The 19,892-nt window shown below is 36.5% G+C and overlaps 1 pseudogene; it reads right to left on the bottom strand.

Moving 5' to 3' along the window:
• Nucleotides 1-4,775: 4,775 nt before the first annotated feature.
• On the bottom strand, nucleotides 4,776-6,370 carry LOC471039 (T-complex protein 1 subunit zeta-like; annotated as a pseudogene).
• Between the last annotated feature and the right edge of the window lie 13,522 nt (nucleotides 6,371-19,892).

Genomic DNA, 19,892 nt, shown 5'->3' with positions numbered 1-19,892 from the left:
ATTATGTGAGGTGAGGAACATGTTAATTAGCTTGAAGTCAAGCTAATTAACATAATCATTCCACACTGTGTGCAAATATCAAAACATCACATTTTACCTCATAAATACGTACATTTTTTGTCAATGAAAATAAATACACAATAATGATAAGTAATTGTAAAGTCCTCCTCTCCCAAAACAACATATTTTAATTGGCTTGATATAATAATTATAAATACCTATTAAGTACCCGTGATATATCTGACATGGTGTTAATAATTGTAGTATATACAATTTCTCACTTAATTAAAGCAACAATTCTATAGGATTCAAATGAGGAAAACAAGGCTTAGAGGGAAGTAACTTGTCCTAGTTTATACACCTAGCAAGTTAGCAAGTAGTAGGTACGTTTTCCATTTTAATTGGACTATTGAAATGGCGCCTCTCAGATGGTAATCCTACCCCAGTTTCTTACTCTAATCCTGTCTTCCAACACACACACACACACACACACACACACACACACACACCCTACTTTTCTGTTATTATCACCAGAGTGATCACACTATAGCAGAGATATGGCTATGAACTCATTATTATTAAAAAGGAAACAGTGACCTACACTGAAACTCTTCTGCTAAGTAACCATCTATAGCTTCCTACTGTTCATGGGACAACGTGCTCTGTTTGGTATCCAAGGTGCTTCATAATGTAATCCTCACACATGAACCCTTTCCTTTTCATGTATTTCATGAATCTACCAAACTTACTTTCCCTACATATCCTCAGAAGTTTCTCACATCAGGGCTTTGCTCACATGGTTTTCTAGATTTGAAACACTCTTCACCCAATTTTAAAACTGGCATTCAAACCCATTTATCTAAGACTCAGTGGAAATGTTACTTTACTTAAGACGTAAACGGGTTTAAGAAAGATTCAAATATTATCTTCCTTAACCCTTAAAAGATAAAGATAAATCCTCAAAGCGAATACCAAAAAAAGTTAGTGACGTTGGCCCCTGTGGATAAAAACAAACAAACAAACAACAAACTAAGTTACATCACAGGGTACAAATAGTAAAATCTAAAAACTGAGAAAACATGAATCCTGATTTGAGGCTTCCATTTGTCTACTATATTTTGTTGATCATTTCTGATAAGTATAATAACAGTGTTGAAATAAATGTATGTGTTCTTTGAAAATTTCCATGTCTATAGATTTTTATTGGCTATTTCACTTCTTTACTCCTTCTCAGGCTTTTATCTATAGTTAAGACATCCTAGCAAATCACTAGAACTGTTTCTAGCATGTAAAATTGTATAATAATTCTTCTATGTATGCCTAACATAGTTTGTTGTGTGGACCAAATTCATTAATTCATCCAATATACTTTTATAGCATATTTAAACATGTCAGGATTATGCTGTGAAGAAAAACATACGCTTGAGACACTTTGTACATTATTCAATCCTTCACAATAAAATCAGCAGTCAAAGTGAAAGCCCTCTGAAAACTCTAAAATGTTTTACTGTGTAAGGAATTGTTAAAGTTGTGTAATGAATACTTAAAGATACATCATTAACCTTTGAGGTCAATGCCATACAACCTCCATCTGCTATCCAACAAGTGTCCTTTAGAGAGAATTGTGTAAAAAAAAATAAAAAAATAAAAAAAATAAAAAATAAAATAAAAAGAATCTGTGGAAAAAGACTCATTGCTTATTAGTGTTATGTGGCATGTCTTTCTTAAGTTCTTATAATTTGGTTTAGTCCTAGTTTCAACAGTGAGATTTCTCCAAAAATATAATCAGTAACATATTATTAGTAGTCAACATCTTTGAGATTTTGTAAAATATTAAATCACTGTTTAACTATAACTACAGTTGTAGTTAAAATGTGGTGGAGCTAGATCCACCTGTGATTTTCCTGGAGGATAGCTTTCCATGGTGATGCTGGGAGGGAAAAAGGTTCTTAACATATTACAATGAGAAAACATTGGCATCTGACTTCCCGTAGTGCTGTCAATCACTGTAAAGTACAACCTAAACCTGTTCACTAGTGTTTGCATTCAGATTTAAGTACTGGCATTACAGGTGAGGCAATAGGCTAATCAATAGAGCTTCTTTTGTGGTTATTAATTTAATATTGGTTTATGCCCACGCTGGAATCTGCCCTTACACGCATTTAATGGCAAGTGTATATTTAGATAGCACTTTTTTTTTGCTTCTCATAGTTTTAGGGATGTTTCATTCTCAGGTTCTTTCAGGATAACCATCATATGACTCATCCAATGGACATTTAATCACCATGTTTTCATTTTCTGTTCTTTGCTTTCTGTGGTACTTTCAGATCACGAATCCCTCATAGCAGCTGGTATTCTTAGGAAACAGTTTAATTTCAATGTTGGAATGAAATCAAAACAAAAATATTCTTATGACGACAAATCTGAGCCTACTCAAGGAAGTTTTTATTAACAAAAATAAAAAAGTATACATTTTAAGATTCACTTTAAATTTTTGAAAAATTTTGCAGTTTTTGGCAGAAGAGGCACATCTTGTTTTATTTCATTTCACTTTATTGTGCTTGGCAGATGCTGTGTTTTTTACAAATTGAAAGTTTGTAACAACTCTGTGTGGAACAAGGCTCTCTGTGCATCAGCGCCATTCTTCCAACAGCAGGTGTTCAATTTCTTGTTTCTGTGTCACATATTGGTGACTCTAGCAATATATCAAACTTTTTCACAATCATGATATCTATTACGGTGATCTGTGATCAGTGATCTTTGGTGTTTTTGTTTTGGGGCACCATGAACCACACCCATATAAGACTGAAGTAGTCGATAAATGCTGTGAGTGTTCTGACTGCTCCACCAACTGGCCATTCTCTTATCTCTTTCCTTCCACTTCAGCCTCCCTATTCCCTGAGACATCCCAGTATTCAAATTGAGCCAGGCCGGGCACTGTGGCTCATGCCTGTCATCCCACCACTTTGGGAGGCTGAGGTGGGCGGATCACTTGAGGTCAGGAGTTTGAGAGCAGTCTGGCCAACGTGGCAAAACCATGTCTCTACTAAAAATACAAAAATTAGCTTGGTATGGTCCCAGCTACTCAGGAGGCTGAGGCAGGAGAATCGCTTGAACCTGGGAGGCGGAAGTTGCAGCGAGCCAAGATCGCGCCACTGCACTCCAGCCTGGGTGATAGAGTGAGACTCTGCCTCAAAAATAAATAAATTTTTAAAAATCAAATAAAATAGAGCCAAATAATAACCCTAAAATGGCCTCTAAGTGTTCACATGAATGGAAGAATCACGTGCCTCTCACTTTCAACCAAAAAATCGAAACGATTACATGAGGGGAAGACATGTTGAAAGCTGAAATAGGCCCAAAGCTAGGTCTCTTGCTCCAAACAGCCAAATTATGATTGCAAAGGAAAAACTACTGAAGGCTATTAAAAGTGCCATTCCAGTGAACACACAAATAAAAAAGTAAATCTGCCTTATTGCTGGTATGGAGAAAGTTAGAGAGGTCTGGATAGAGTATTAAACAAGTCACAACATTCCCTTAAACCAAAACCTAATCCAAAGCAAGACCGTACTATGATCCACAAGACACTATAAACTGAGGTGAGGAGGCTAAAGAAGAAAAGTCAGAAGCTGGCAAAAGTTTGGTTCATGAGATTTAAGCAAAGAAGTCATTTTCATAACATGAAAGTGCAAGGTGAGGCAGCAGTGCTGATATAGAAGTTGCAGCAAGTTATCCAAAAGATCTCGCTAAGATAGCTGGTAAAGGTGGCTACACACTAAACAACACATTTTATTTTTTGTTTTGAGGTTTCAACTTAATATTTATTACACATTCATTGCAGATAACTGCTGAGCCCTCAAAACACACAGCTTAGTATCACACAATTTCATCTTCAAAGACTACAGAAATAGACCAACTGTATATAAACAATCTTGTGGAAATATGTAGGAGAGAACAGTAATTTGGGTGAGAAAAATATGGCACTAGAGCATTTGGGATGGATATGTTGCACAAGCAAAAAGTTCAGAGGCTTGAAAATATGGTCAGCTATTAATCTCATATTTCACCCAGTAACCCTAGCCCTTAGTCACCATGCCCTCCATCATCTTTTTACCTCTGCCTCTTCTATTTTTGCCACTTGTCCCTTGCAGCTCTCTCAACTCCCTTGCCTCTAGTTTATTCTTCTTCCCATTTACTACAGCTTAACGTTTTGGGGGGAGTATTGTAGCAAAGCTATTTCAAAAGCAGCAAAAGTCCAACTGATCCAATAAGTTTACAAATAGAAATTTATACTAACAGGGATGCTTTCAAAATCTTAAATTACATAAGTGTTATTTATATTAGCACAGAATTTTTTTAAACCTAAATACTTGACAACAGGACACTGTTGGATAATTTAACAAACATCTTCATAAGAAATTATTAAACCATTAAAATTTGTTTTTCAAGAAATATTTAATAATAAGGTAGATAACATATGCTTTTCTAACATGGAATTTTATGTCACTGCAGCTGAAGCAAAACATCCTGCTCACTGGGTAAAGGACACACATGGACCTGCTTTATGTGTTTTTACTTCAGTGCAATTAAAAAAATACTGTAATTGTAATTTCAGAACTTCAAAATTTCACTAGGTACCGGTGTTCTCTCCTTTTTTCATATGGGAAAAGAAAATTCCTTTGAAAACCATTTGAAGCTTGGACAAAAATTCCACAGCTACGTTCCTCAGGATCACTTTGCAGAGTCTCAAGACTCAGATACAGCGAAGCTTCAACTTAACCTTTCAGAGAAGACATTCTATTAATAGCTTGCATGATCTCGTCAACCAAGAGAATGTTGGTGGCAATCACAGTGCAGGAGTGAAGAAGCTGTTTCTTTACACAATAGTTATCCCATACTCCTATTTCTGCTGCTACCACTGGCTCACCTATGTTGAGGTCCACATCCACAAGCTGACTGATTCTGAATATTCTGCTTGAATTTCAACTAACGTTCTTGAAGGTCAAAAGCAGAATTCTGAGCAAGAACCTTGGGAATAATTGAGCAATGCATCAGTAAATGCTTGAACTCCAAGCTGTGCACTGCCCTTTACACTGGTCTTCTGCCATTGCCATTTCCACGGCACCAGCACCTGGAACTGCGCAGCCATCATTAATAGCTCTTCTGACAGTCCTCAAGCCATCTCTGATGGCTTCTTTGATTTGAGAGAGTGTGTGCTTATTTGGTCCTTTGATCAATAATGTGAAAGAGTGAGGATTGTTACATTGCTCAGTAAAGGTGAACTTCTCCTCTCTCAGTGTATACTCATGCACAAGAACCGCAAGTCCCAAGCAGTCAGGATTTAGGTCATAAAAGTAAATCAGAGCTACCCTGCCACAAGCAAGAGTCAGCCTCTCCATATTTCTACTTTTCGCTCTGTGTAGAGCTGCTATGCTTTCTTTTGCAAGAACATCTAAGGAAAAGAGATCTATTCCCTTTTGATAATCACAACAAATCCTTTATCTGAATCACCACAGATTTTCCTTTTCAGTTCTACTATTTTTTAACTCCATGTTCAATGAACTTTCTTTCTGATTTTATGATTTTTTTCTCTCTCTTCTTCACTCTTGTAAATAAAAAGGCCAGAATTTACTTCCTTTTTTCTTACTCTAATGACACACTACACTTGAGGATGTATGCATCTTCCACCCTTTTCTTCATATCAGGATGCCATGCTCCATGGTCCAAAACAGGCCTCTAATTAAGCTTGTATCAGCTTCAGGTTTATGTTTCATCTCCATGATCTCAAATATGAAGAGATCAATAGGTTCATCTTGTTTGTTAATGGCCAAAATGGAGTCCACTACAGCCTATGTTAAGATGTCTGCAAGTTCAGCATGAACTTTAGTACAAAGAGATGTTCTGGCCACATCTCTTAATTGTTTTTATGTGCATCTCTCTGCTTACTTTGACTTGTTCCAAGAACTGAAGGGCCCTTACCTTTCAACCTCAAATCCTTCAGTGATTATTCTGGGATGAAGGCCTTCAGAAATGTAGAGGTCGGCCTGTTTCAGTAGCTCTCTAATTAATAGGACATTGTAAGTCATACCATCACCCATTATATCATCCTGAGCTGTTGCTACTTTTGCTATTAAGAATGCATTTAATAGCATTTGCATTTCGTGAATTTGCATTTTGTGAAGTGGCACATGGCTGTCTTTAGTAAGCTTGATGTGTCCAGCACAGAAACAGGCATCCTCATGACGCCCTTGGGTCCCAGGTTGGTCCTCAGTATGTCCTGTAGCCCCTGCACCACACTGATGTTGAGCACCAAAACCACCTGCACTTGGGCCACCTCAGCCTTGGGGTTCTGGGTCTTCCTGGCAGCCATGGATGCTCAAGAGGAGGAAGAGCAAAAGACCTGTGCTGAGATCCCAGAGCCAGCACAGGCTGTAGAAGACCCGGATAGTGGCTCCCATTAACCGGGTCTTCTGAAGATTTTTAGTATACTTAAAACAACCTCATGTTGGGAGAAGACGCCATCTAGAACTTTCATAAAGAGCAGAAGTCAATTCCTAGTTTCAAAGCTTCCAAGGATAAGCTGACTCTCTTGTTAGGGGCTAATGCAGATGGTAACTAAGTTGAAGCCAAATCTCATTTGCCATTCTGAAAATCCTAGGGTCCATAAGAATTATGCTAAATCTACTCCGAAGATGTGACTCTATTGCTGCAAGTTCATGATAGAACTTGAATGGGTGAAGAGTTTCTTCTTATGAATAAGCCAAAAAGAGTGTTTTGTTTTTTAAAGATGGAATCTACTCCTGGTGGACATGCTGTAAATATTGTGAAATGACAGCAAAGGATTTAGAATATTACATAAACGTAGTTGATAAAGCAGTGGCAGGGTTTGGAGGACTAACTTCAATTTTGAGAGAAGTTTTACAGCATCACACACTACAGAGAAATCTTTTGTGACAAGAATGTTCTTGAGTCAATCGATGGAACAAACTTTGTTATTGTTTTATTTTAAGAAATCCTCACAGCCTCCCCAACCTTCAGCAACCAGCACTCTGATCAGTCAGCAACCATTAACATCGACGTACGATCTTACACCAACAAAAAGATTAGGACCTGCTGAAGGTCCAGGTTGACGGTTAGCATTTTTTAGCAAGAGTATTTTTATATAAGGTGTATGTACATTGTTTTGTTGACATAACGCTATTGCACACTTAATAGACTATAGTATGTCATAAACATAATGTTTATATGCACAAGAAAACCCAAATTTTTGTGTGGCTCACTTTATTGCAAAATTCACTTCATTGCGGTGGTCTGGAACTGAATTGCTAATATCCATAAGGTATGCCTGTATTGGAAAATCATTTGAAAGCCAAGTTTTAGCATAGAGCACCATGGGAATAGTAAGCCAGAAAGGTCTATAGGAATTGTCTCCATCCAATCTTTGTACCTCAGAGATAGAGGAAATGAAGTCCATGGAAGCAATTTAATTTGTCTATGGTGACTCCTCAACTTAGCAGCAAAGCCCAAGCCCCCAACGCTGTTTCAGAACACTTCACTATCTCACACAAAGTGGGTTAAAACCTTACTTTGCAAATTAAAAGCACATTCTCATCTGATAACATGCTTCTGACATTGTGATTGGAAAAGTACAAACACACACAATGAAAAGAATGACTTTTCAGATTCTCTAGATTCTTTTCTGATAGTTTAGCTATTACATGTAGATAATCTGAAACATTAAAAGAAACAAAGAATATAATTCACCCAGGGAGTAGATTATGCCAGACTCTTAAAAAAGGAATTTAAGATAAGTTCTGAAGAATAATTATGAAGTGTCAATCAACTGGCAGTAGTAGGAAGAGCATCCCTGGCAGAGAGAATAGCATAAGCAAAATCCTTAAAGCAGGAAATCTCCCAGCACTTTTTCAAATGAAATAAAACGATTATGATTGGAACATAGTGAGTGAAGCAAAAGCTGATGTTGAAAAAGTGGATAAACATCAGCCTATTATGGACTTATGGACCATGCTGAGGAATTATATTTTACCTTTTACTGTTATAGAAAAACTTTAAAACATCTTAAGCCAGGAAAGGGGATGATATAAATTTTAGAAAAGACTCTTCTCAGTTCCATACGCATTATTTGTAAGAAGAGATGAAGAATGGAGGTGAGATCATCAGGTGGGAGGTTTATAGTGATAAGCCAAGAGAATACTAGTGATTATTTGAAGACTAGAAAGGTAGCAGTGGAGTTGGAGAGGAATGCACAGACTTGAAGTTAATTTTTGAAGTAGAACTAACAGATTTTGAACAAGCTTCTCTGGTTAAAGAGACTAAAATCTTTATTCAAAAATTATATAATCAAGTAATATTGCTTACTTGATTATATAATTTGATATACCTCTTTTATTGATTCCTTCTTCATTTATATAGACCAAAAACTGTCAGATCCTCACAAACTGTCAGAGAAGCTATTATCTAGGCTTTATTTTGTCCCCAGGGCACACATCTTTAGTCAGTGTCTATAAAATCCACCTTCCCCACATTCAGATTCTTATTTATCCACTCAACAGTTGTGAGAACATGGACAAGTCATAAAACCCTTTAAACTCATTTCCATGAGGAAAAGAAAACACTTCCCGCTAGTCTCCCCCATCTTAATTTGTTATTTGCTCTGAGGCTTAGTAAGATAATAGGGACATCCTGGTTTCCAAAAAAATTAAAAGCCCTTTTATCACACTTCTCCCTTAAACACACACACACACACACAAACACACACACACACACATTTAAAACCACTAAAGAGATGTTTTAAGACACAAATATACAAGGACAATATTGGAAGAGACTTTTCTTTCAACCTTACCAGTCTAAGGAGAAAGACTAACATCATATCAAGAATTCAAGCAAGTCTCTTTACGGGTAACAAGCCAAGCCAAGCACTCAGAGAATTTAATCCACTTTTGGATCTGATTCATTAGAGGAAATGGGCTGGGAGAGGTGGCTCACACTTGTAATCCCAGCACTTTGGGAGGCCAAGGCAGGTGGATCATGAGGTCAAGAGATCGAGACAATCTTGGCCAACATGGTGAAACCCCGTCTCTGCTAAAAATACAAAGATTAGCTGGCCATGGTGGTGCATGCCTGCAGTCCCAGCTACTCAGGAGGCTGAGGCAAAAGAATCACTTGAACCAGGAGGCGGAGGTTGCAGTGAGCCAAGATCACACCACTGCACTCCAGCCTGGTGACAGAGTGAGACTCCATCTCAAAAAAAAAAGAGGAAATGACAACTGCCAAGGATGGACAAATGTCCGAACGTCACCTCTAATATAAAAGATATAGACAGAAATACACAGAATAAAAAACAACTTGGAAGGAACAGAGCTTGTGTGAACAGAAAACAGAAAGAACTTTAGTAAAACTATAATTTTAATCTTCAGAGAAATAAGAAAAACATTTCAGCCAGCCATGAAACAAGAAGTGCTATAACAAAATCAAAGTACAAAAACATGTAATAGTAGAGGTGAGGAACTCAATAGAAAATTTGGAAAAAAAAAAAAAAAACAGGTTTAGGAAATGATGAAAAGAGAACAGCAAGTTGAGAAAATAGAACATGGGAAAAAATATTAAAAATTACAGAATGAGTTCAGGAGGTCCCACATATAAGTGAGAGGACCTCTAGAAATAGAACAAAAAAAGAAAGAAAAGGAAATTACTTATAAAATATAAATAAATATAGTATATAGTATATAAATACTAACTGATATAAGTGGAATAAAACACATCCAAATTGAGCAAATACAAGAACATAGGATGCAAAGAGAAAAATCTTACAGCCTTCCAGGAAGAGAAAATAAAATTAGATATCATATGTAAGACTGGGATTCAAAGTGTCTCTGTAGTTCTCAAAAAAACAGTGCTTGAGCAATGCCTTCAAAATTTTAAGCTAAATAATGAAAAACCTAAAATTTTAATCTAGACTAATTAAAAATTAAATCTGATAATATAATGAAAACATTTTAGTTTAGTTCACAACGTAAAGTTCATGAACCATTGCTCAGAAAGCTTCTGATTTTGCCTTTCACTTCAATACAGGATCTAGCGGATCTAACACAGGGGACAAGTAAGGGGAATCCTCAGGGTTATGCTGAAGGGCAATTCCAGATGACAATTGAACAGACGTAAAGAGCAACCAGTTAGATTAAGCAGTGTGACCCAAGAAACAGATATGCTAATGGATATTACTACTAAGAATCCTTCAGCTCTGGGATACCTGGCTCAGGTTACTATTAACCTGGACCATATGCTGATGAAGTCCCCACTCTTGCTTCTATGCACTGTTGTCAGCTGAGGACATTCACTCTACCATACTGAAATTTTCTGAGAGCTGGAAGTTGGTCATGGTGAGCCTAGAAGAAAAAACAAATCAAACCATCCCACTCTTGAACCATATTCATGCCAGATATCCAGTATTCGGCTCATTTTATAGATCTGTCAGATGCCTGACTGTGGAGCTTTCTATAGCTCCCTCGGCTCATTCACTACCTTTCCCATTTAATTCTCCAAAAGAAATTCTTATAACTTCAAAAGGAAGCTGAAAAATATGCTATGATCTAAAGACTCTACCTAAACTATTTTCTACTAGGATCCTTGTTCTGATGACAATGCGGCTTTTCTTACAGAGTCTTTGATGTTTCCCACTCAGTTTTTCTATGTATAGATTTCCATATTTATTTATATATAAATAATTGAAAAATAATGTTAAAATCAGTAAGAAAAAGAGACGCAAGATGTGTGATGCTTAGCATAGTGCCTGATACCTCGTGAAGTTTCAATATATCACAAGTACAATTGTTCAAATTTTATGTAGTCCTTAAATTTCTTGGATTTCCATGAAAGCTCCTATTTGCCCGCTCACACCAGTGCCTAAAGGCTGAATGACCAGTGACCTTTTCTTGGCGTTTCCAACTCCCCTCTAGGCCTTCACATTTTCAGTTCTTATAATATTGGATGAGGTCTAGTTTTTATATTAAATCCCTTATTCACATGATACCCACAATGGCTCTGTTTCCCTGACCAATAAAGTTGTGATAATGTGCTCTAAGGTCTCTTCCAAATCTGACATTCTATGATTCTCTTAATTCCATCCCATATGATATTATATGATTTACGTATATCTCAGTAAATAGCAAGGAGCAGATTCAGGCCCATTCATTCATTTTCAGCAGACAACAAGGAAGTTCAGCCCACTGTAAGTTTTCATGTCCTTCCCAGAACACCAAGAACTGAGTTCTCAGATTTCCAATATATAACCAATAAAAGAGTTTACAATGACTGCATATGAATTAAATAGGCACACAGGCTTACCTGCATAACAGTATATATTTACAGCACATGTGCTTAAAATAAGTTAAATAAGAAATAACAACCCCTTCTATTCATGCTGCTTAAGTATACAAAGACAAAATGCAAACTAAAGATTTGTACAATGACTAAGGCCGAGCTGTCTCCACCCATCAACTCCTTCCCATTAATCCTCAATTGTTGCAAAAATATTTAGCTTGTACCCGAAGGAGAACAATATCTCAGAAACTATTCCAAGACAATAAATCAAGAAAGCTGGTTTGTTCACATTTTTTCTTTTTCTTTTTTTTTTTTTTTTTGCCATTCTTGAGGTAAACCTCCCACAGAGAAAGTTATGCCATGCAAGGGATTCAACATAATTAATGAAAATATATTTGTCACCCATGGATTCTTTTCTGTGGCACAGTTCCAATCCACAATCCTGGACAGAAAAAAAGTGTGTGCTTGTGTGTGTTTGTGTGTATGTGTGTTGTATGGTTTCTTAACTTTATAATTACAGCTGTTCAAACATTTATCATTTTATGCTACAAAATAAGGAATTCACGGGAGCACAGAGAAGCAGCATATTCTTCCATCAGTTTAGCATTTGTTCTGGGATTTAAACAAAATAAATTAAGAATGCATGTGGTTTTCATGTAAACTAGTCTGGCTCCTCCAAATAAATCCAAGAATTATTCTTTCTTTGCAACCTTCTTCTGCTGAAACCCTTACCAATCCACCTTTACATGCCACTTTAGCTATGAAAGTTATTTTACAGTTTAAAAATGCTTTTATATACATAAAATAGGGCAGCAGAATATAGGAGGAAGAGACACTGCCTTTGGAGTCCGAAGATCCTTACCATCTGTGCAACAAAGTGGGTGGGACGGTGGAGGTGGGAGCCTCCACTATTTTGAACCTCAAGTTTCTTGGAAAATTTCTGTCAGACTTAGATGAGATCATTCATGTGAAGTTGATTTGTGAAAGGTCTAGAATGAGACAAAGGAAGAGTATTAAATCAAGAGGCGTGCAGTCAATTTGCATTTTATAGATGACGATCAGCCATTAAATGGTCCACTAAAAATTAAAGAGGCATGTCAAAACGAGAAATACAAAGTCTTGACTACAAGTGCAATATTCTCTTCACTCCATCTCACTGCCCCTTGTTATTTTCCTCTCCTTTTCTTGAAATCTTTTTCTCCCTGGTATAGACTACATCATCTAAAGTAGAAATGATAAAAAAGAGCATGTGATTGGAATTTAAACTTTCTGAGTTTAAATCTGAGCTCGCTCTCTCTCTCACTTGTTTTGTGACTTTTGAGTGTATTAACTTCTCTTTGCCTCAATTTTACCACCAGTAAAATTAAGATAAAATTGGCATCAACATTGTAGTGCTGTTTTGAAGATTATATGAGCCAGCAAATGTAAAGTACTTAGAATCATGCCTGGTAGGTAGAAAATATTCAACAAATGTTAAGTGTTTTTATGTAAATGATCCTATAGTGTCACCATGTTAATGCGATCCATTGTGCTGGATTTGCCATAATAGTCAAAGCAACATCACTCATACCTGGTACGCTTAAAGCACTGGTGATGAGGCAGGAATAATATGAGTAGGATTATGTTGTATTTATTGTCAGAACCTGAGCAGAATATCTTAAAAGAAGTTCCAGCTTCAAAATGTACAACGCCATTTAATGCTATTGCTGGAAAGTCCAGAATATATGGAACAACCATATTTGAATAAAGGCATGCTGTTTTAGTCCATTTTCTGTTGCTAAACTGAATACCTGAGACTGGGTAATTTGTAAAGGAAAGGAATTTATTTCATACAGTTCTGAGGTTGGGAAGTCCAAGGGCAAGGAAGTGCATCTGGTGAAGGGCTTCTTGCTGGTAGGACTCTGCAACGTTCCAAAACAATGCAGGGCATCACATGGTGAGGAGCCAAGTTTGCTAAATGGGCTTTTATAACAGATACACTCTTGTGATAACCCATTAATTCATTAATCCATGAATGGATTGATCTATTCATGAAGGCAGAGTGCACGTAACTCAATGACCTCTTAAAGGCCCCACCTCTTAATACTGGTACATTGGGGAATAAGTTTCAACATGAGTTTCAGAGGTGACAAACTCAAACCATAGCAATGTACATTACTTATTTCTTTTTGGTTAAAACTGTAGAATCTTTGAAAGGGCTAGGAATGACTAGAAAATATACTAGATCAACTATTTTCTATGCTTAGACAGAATTATTTGGAAGCTAATTAGTAGAAGACTCCTTTGATATATATATATATAGTAAGTGGGGTACACCAGAAACACAAATCCTAAAATGTCAGGATGTAAAGGGAATTTGGGGTCACCCCCTCCCCATCCCACTCAATAAATAACTTTCCTCTCTAACATTTCCTATAAGCGATCTGCTAGCCATTATTTAATGTTTTGAGAGACAGAAAAATTCTCAACTACCAAGGAAGCCACCTTACCACCTGATAATTTAGACTTTTGAAAGTTTTTCTTTACTTTGAACACAATTTTGTTTCATAGTAACTTCCATACAGGAACTAATTCCTAGTGCAAAAAGAATGATAATATTCTATAAACAATAAGGACTATGAATACGTACTATAAAACTAAAGTTGTGGCTGGGCACAGTGGCTCATGCTGGGAATCCCAGCACTTTGGGAGGCTGAGACAGGAAGATCACTTTAAAATCTTCCAGGACATTGAGATCAGCCTAGGCAACATAGTGAGACCACATCTCTACAAAAAATGAAAAAAAAAAAATAGCCAGGCATGGTGGCACATGCCTGTAGGCCAACCTACTCGAGAGACTGAAGTGGGAGGATTGCTTGAGCCCAGGAGGTTGAGGTTCAAATGACCTGTCATCACACTAAAACAAGTTGTTATTGGTAAGCATTCTAAAATCACCTATTTAGATATCATAGTAATACTCCTGAAATTAGACATCTCAAGCTTCTTGTCATTTTCTATCGGTTTTCACACTAAGCATGATTCATTCCCACCCTCATTTTTTGGCCAAGTACCATAGGTGAGGCATCTATAGGACCAACTCACACTTCATCTCTGAGCCCACAGTACGTTTTCAGTAGACATTTATTCCCTAGTGATCATTCATCTATGGATGAAATATTTGCTTCTATTTTACCCCACTCTGACCTACCTTTTCATTACTATTCACAATATTTCTGGACAAATTTAGCTAAGTGTCACTTTCAAAAACGAAGTTTTTATGGCATAAAGGATCTTGCAGCACGGAGAAAGTTGTAAGGTGACACTTCAGTGAGAAAGATTTCATAACAAAGTAAGCCTCATTCAGTCCTGGCCCCATGAACATGTTCTCGTGCTTCTTAGCTCAGTAACTTCCATCTTATCTTTAGGTATGTTTTGTCTCTCTTTTTCTCGAGTTGAATGCATCGTTGATTTACTTTCAATCATTTTTATTTTTTAATTAATGTATTTACGGCAACATAATTTCTTCTAAATATTGCGTTGGCCTAATCTTACATATTTTCATATATGCTGCTATTGTATGTTCAGCAAATAATCAACATGTCTCAGAGATACAGCCAGCATAGCTGGCACGCCATGTAATTGCCTATAATTGTAGTTTTCAATCCCTCTTTATCCAAAGTTTTGCTTTTTAGTTGTCTTCTTTTTATATTTTCCAAGTGGATCATCTTCATCTGTCTACCGTTTTGCTGTTAATTTCTTACTATCATCACATTATAGTCAAGAAATCTGATCTCTATTATTTTTCAGTTTTTAAAATATACTGAAATTTTGTATTTCTGTGGGTTGCAAAAATCTCCACTTTTTTTTTGACTGGCTCTGCCTTCTAGTTTAGAAATTTCGTATTCAGCTGTGTTCATTCTGCTATTTTAGCCCATCTGTTTTTTGTTTCTGCATTTGTATTTTTATTTTTGAAGTCTTATTTTTCTTTCAAAACAGTCTGATCGTTTTTATGAATGTGGTATCCTCAAAAAAATTTAGAGGACAATAATTATATCTAGGGTTATTCTGGTTCCTAACTTAAGACTTAGAGTTTAATTATTTGCTTTTTTTGGTGTACAACTTTCTTAGTTACTCATATTTGAAATCCTAATTGGCAAATATTGGCCAATGAAGAATTTTTCACTCCAATTTACATTTTTATTGCTGTAAAGATAAATCTGTACATGTAAATCGTAACTCTTTGTGGCTTTAAAGAAAAGGTTGGTCAGAGTGAAGGTCTATTGGGAAGCTTATACCTATGGGTGTTGCCATGTCTGCATTTAAAATCTGAAACTACTGCAGCTATCTTGCAACCATGAGGACAAAGCCAAGACACCAAAGATGTCAGATTGAAAAGGTTAAAAGGCTGTAGTTTTTAATGTTATTGCTGTCACTGAATAAACGACCCTTGAGATGTCATATCTATGGATTTGTTATTAGTTATCATAGTTTTAACACTTTTATATAGACTAAATTACCTTGTCCGTAATTACAGCCAAATCATCCAAATTTATATACCACCTTCACTTTCCAAAAACCAATCAAAGCTGTCTTTTAAAATAACATATCACACCATACCACTCTCCTGCTTACATTTCTCCAGTTGCTTCTCATCTTATTTACAATAAAATATAAACTCTTTGTCTGGCTTTTAAAAGCTTACATAATCTAGGTCCTTCTTCCCCCTATGACCTACTCTTTACCATCACCCCACTAGCATTCTTTTAGATCCCCAAACATTTTAAGCCCTTGCACTGCTTTTCTGTCTCTCAGGAAAGTTTTCTTTCTGATATCTAAACAGCTAGTTCCTTCTTATTTACCTGTCGATTAAGAGATCAGTTTCTCAAAGAGCTCTTCCGTAACTACCCAGATTACAGCAGCCACCAAGTCATTTTTCTATCCCATGAACTTATCTATTATTTACATTGCATTTATCATAATCCGACATATTTCTTTTTAACAAATGGGCATTTATATTATATGCCTAGAATGGCACAATACATCCTCAGTAGATAGTTGTTGAAAAAATAAATGAATGTGCTATTTATTGTCAGAAACTTTTCACTGCTCTGATAAAATGGTGGTATTTTTGTCCAAGTACTCACACTGCTGTGGATGTATTTTTGTATCTATTACATCATTTCAGTAGAATTTAGGAAAAAGAGGTAGAAAAATACATACACTTAGCAATAATTTAATAGGAACAGAGACAACTTTCTAAAATGTAATCATTGTTTCCTTTGAGCTCTTTAGCGACGTGAATAATACTGTTCATCTAATAAAATAATACGTTTTTTTTTACACTTAAATTTTTATAGTCTCAATTCCTAAATGAAAGCAGGGAGCCAGAAAGGAAGATCACACATGAGGCACACATACAGAAAGTTCCCATTTAGTCCTTCTTGCTTTAGAATTATTCCTTTGCTTTAAATAGATATTAAAAAAATAGACAGTTTCAAAAGCCCGGATACTGACTAGAAGAAAACATGTTAATGAGAATGCAACCTGGTTCTCAAGTTTTCTTACCTGAGACATGAGTGTAGGTCAGTAGTTCCCAGATTTTGCATAGATAGATAGTTATGCTTTTTAAATTTAAGAACTCATTTTTATTTTGACCAATGAAGACATTTATAAATACTCTTAATTATTATTTTAAAATAAAGAACATTATGACATCAAAGATTGAGGAGAATATAATCTCAAAATAAAGAATATCTCTTTGAATGAAATACTTTTAGCTTTATGAAAAATTTACTTCATTGTTCCTATTTTTCTTATTTTGCCATGGGCCAGTGGAAAACTTACCACTAGTTCTAGGTATAGTAAGAAATTCCTGTGACTTAAGGCTCAATTTCACACTTCATGACCTCGAAAAAAATCCCTTAACCTTCTAGAGACCCAGTTTTTTTTTTTTTTTATCTCTTTCTACTTACATTAGTACAAAAGGGTGAAGACTGAGTGAAATAGTAGTACTTGAAAACACTTTGTAAGCTGTAAATATCTCTATCTATGCAAGCAATAAATATTTTCCTTAAGTCATTCAGATTTTTCCAATTTGATGACATTCATCCCTCTTTCAACAACTAGATTCCTTTTCAATCTCAACTAAATATTTCACCTTTCACATTTCCATCACAGTGTTCCCCATCTGTGTCCTTAGTATCTCCCCTCTAACGTGTGTGTTTCTCCCATTAAAACCTGCCTGGCCTGTCCTGCTTATATATGCATAGTGAAAAAGGTTTATAATCTACGTAGTACCTCTGCCATGTTGTTAGGGGACTTGACAGTAGACGCAAGGAGGCTGTTGCCATAATCTGAGAGAAAGGATGACATTTAAAGCCCAATTAAGTGGTGAGCATCGTTGATTCTGGATTTAATTATAGATCGGATTATGATTTTGATGTAGGTATGAGAGAGAAGAGTCAAGGATGATTCTAGCTGTAACCCAAAAAAGTATCTGTGACCAGTCTAAGTCAATTTAAAGGTTTAGTTTGCGAAGGTTAAAGACCATGGCCCATGACATAGCCTCAGGAGGTCCTGAGAACATGTGCCTTAGGGTTGAGTGGTATACCCTTGGTTTTATACCTTTTAGGTGGACAGAAGTTATAGGCAAAGACATAAAAGAGTACACTTAAGGTAAACATTGGTTTGGCCCAGAAAGGCATGACTTCTCAAAGTGGGGGCTTCCAGGTCATGAGTGGATTTGGTTGAAAGAGTTAGGCATTGCCTAAAGAATTTGAAGTCAGCATAAAACAATTCTTAAGGGAAGCCATGGTTCTTGTCATATAGATGAAGTTCTGGTAGCAGGCTTCAAAGAGAATAGATAGTAAATATCTCTGATCAGACCTTAAATGGTATCAGACTTTCCTCTCCAGAAAAGATCTAGTAAGGGAAAAAGATTTTCTACAGAATTCAAATTTTCCCCACAAGTGATAGCTTTGCATGGCCATTTCAAAATATGTCAAACAAATATATTTTGGGGTAAAACACTATGATTTCCTTCAGAGCCTGCTCTCTGTCCTGTGACACTATACCAGAGTCAGTTTGGGATTTGGTATCTTATTGCTATAAAGAGCCTGTTTTGTCAGTCTTAAGAGCTCTGTTTTATTATTAATGCTGGTCAGTTGTGCCCAAATTCCAAAAGGAGAAAGGTTTAATGAAGCATGTCTGATCCCCTCCCACACCTTCCATTCATGCCGTGAATTAGTTGCTCAGGTTTCTTTGGGATCCCTTTGGTGAAGAGGGGAGTCCATTTAGTCTGTTAGGGGCTCAGAATTTTATTTTGGTTTACATAGCCCTTTTCACACAGAAAACTACAAGCTGCTATAAACTGAGAAGGGAAAACTAAGCTTTAGAAGGAAGATCAAGTTTGGTTTTGAACATACTAAGTTTGAGACATCTATCAGACACTCAAGTAGAGTTGTAGGCATTTGGAAATTGGAATTTGGAGTATATGGGAGAGATGCAGAGTGGAAATATAAATTTGGGAGTCATTGGCCTATAGGTGGTTTTAAAAGTCATGAGGCTGGAGGATATCACCATGAAAGTGAGGCAGACCCAGAAGAAAATAGGTGCAATGTCTGATCTCCGGGCATGCTTCTGTTCCAACACCAGAGAGGAAAGTAAAGGAAACTGACAAGAAGTAGTCACTGATATCAGAGGCAATCCAGGAGGGTATAGTGCTAAAAGCCAATTGAAAACTTCTCCAGAAACATGAGGTTAGAACATCTCGATGGCCTTTGTAATTCAGGCAAGCTGAGCCTCAGTACCCATTCAGTCATACCAAGTGTAAAACCAGTCACCTAACACTGGCTTGCCAAGAATTGAGATTAAACAGCAAAGCCGTCTACATGAACAAACCACACATACACACACTAAAACAAATTAGAATTTAAAAATACCACCCTTTCCCATAGACTTGAAATTTGAAGAATATTGATTTGAATATTCCAAAGCATAAGAAGAGAAGGTAGAATGGAAATGTAACATGGTGCTGGGCTTTCACATGGGCGCCGTTTCAAGGAGATCAGAGGAAGCATCACTGGCCCCCTGAGTAGAGGTGGTGAATAAGCTAAATGACTGTCCGATTGGGTGGCATATCAGTCTAGTGAATCAAGCCTCAAGTACCTTATTGATGTGTCACACTATAAATCAACTTAATAAGAAATTTGCAGGTATGTTCAAATGTTAAAGTAACATTTTGCTTTCCTAGAGGACCTTTTCCCATTTTGAAGAGACCTGCTTATGCCATCTTTTCATGGAGATCAGCCATCTTCATTGACAGGTTCAAATTTTCAGAAACTCAATTTAGACCAAACTGTTAGAGAACATACTGCTCAAATGATATGAGGCCCATGCAACCATAAAGCTGTAAATAAATGACAACATCAATGTTAACAGTGAGAAGGGAAAATAAAACCTAGGGCAAACACCCACCATATTTCAACAACTCTTTCTTAGACCTCAGTCTAAGTGCCAGCAAAATCTTGCTCTGAGACACGTAGTTGTAGTTTTTCATGTTTGCCCTATTG

This window comes from Pan troglodytes, chromosome 2, assembly GCF_028858775.2.
Source record: "Pan troglodytes isolate AG18354 chromosome 2, NHGRI_mPanTro3-v2.0_pri, whole genome shotgun sequence".
NCBI classification, from domain to species: Eukaryota; Metazoa; Chordata; class Mammalia; order Primates; family Hominidae; genus Pan; species Pan troglodytes.
This window is presented reverse-complemented; position numbering and strand designations above follow the sequence as displayed.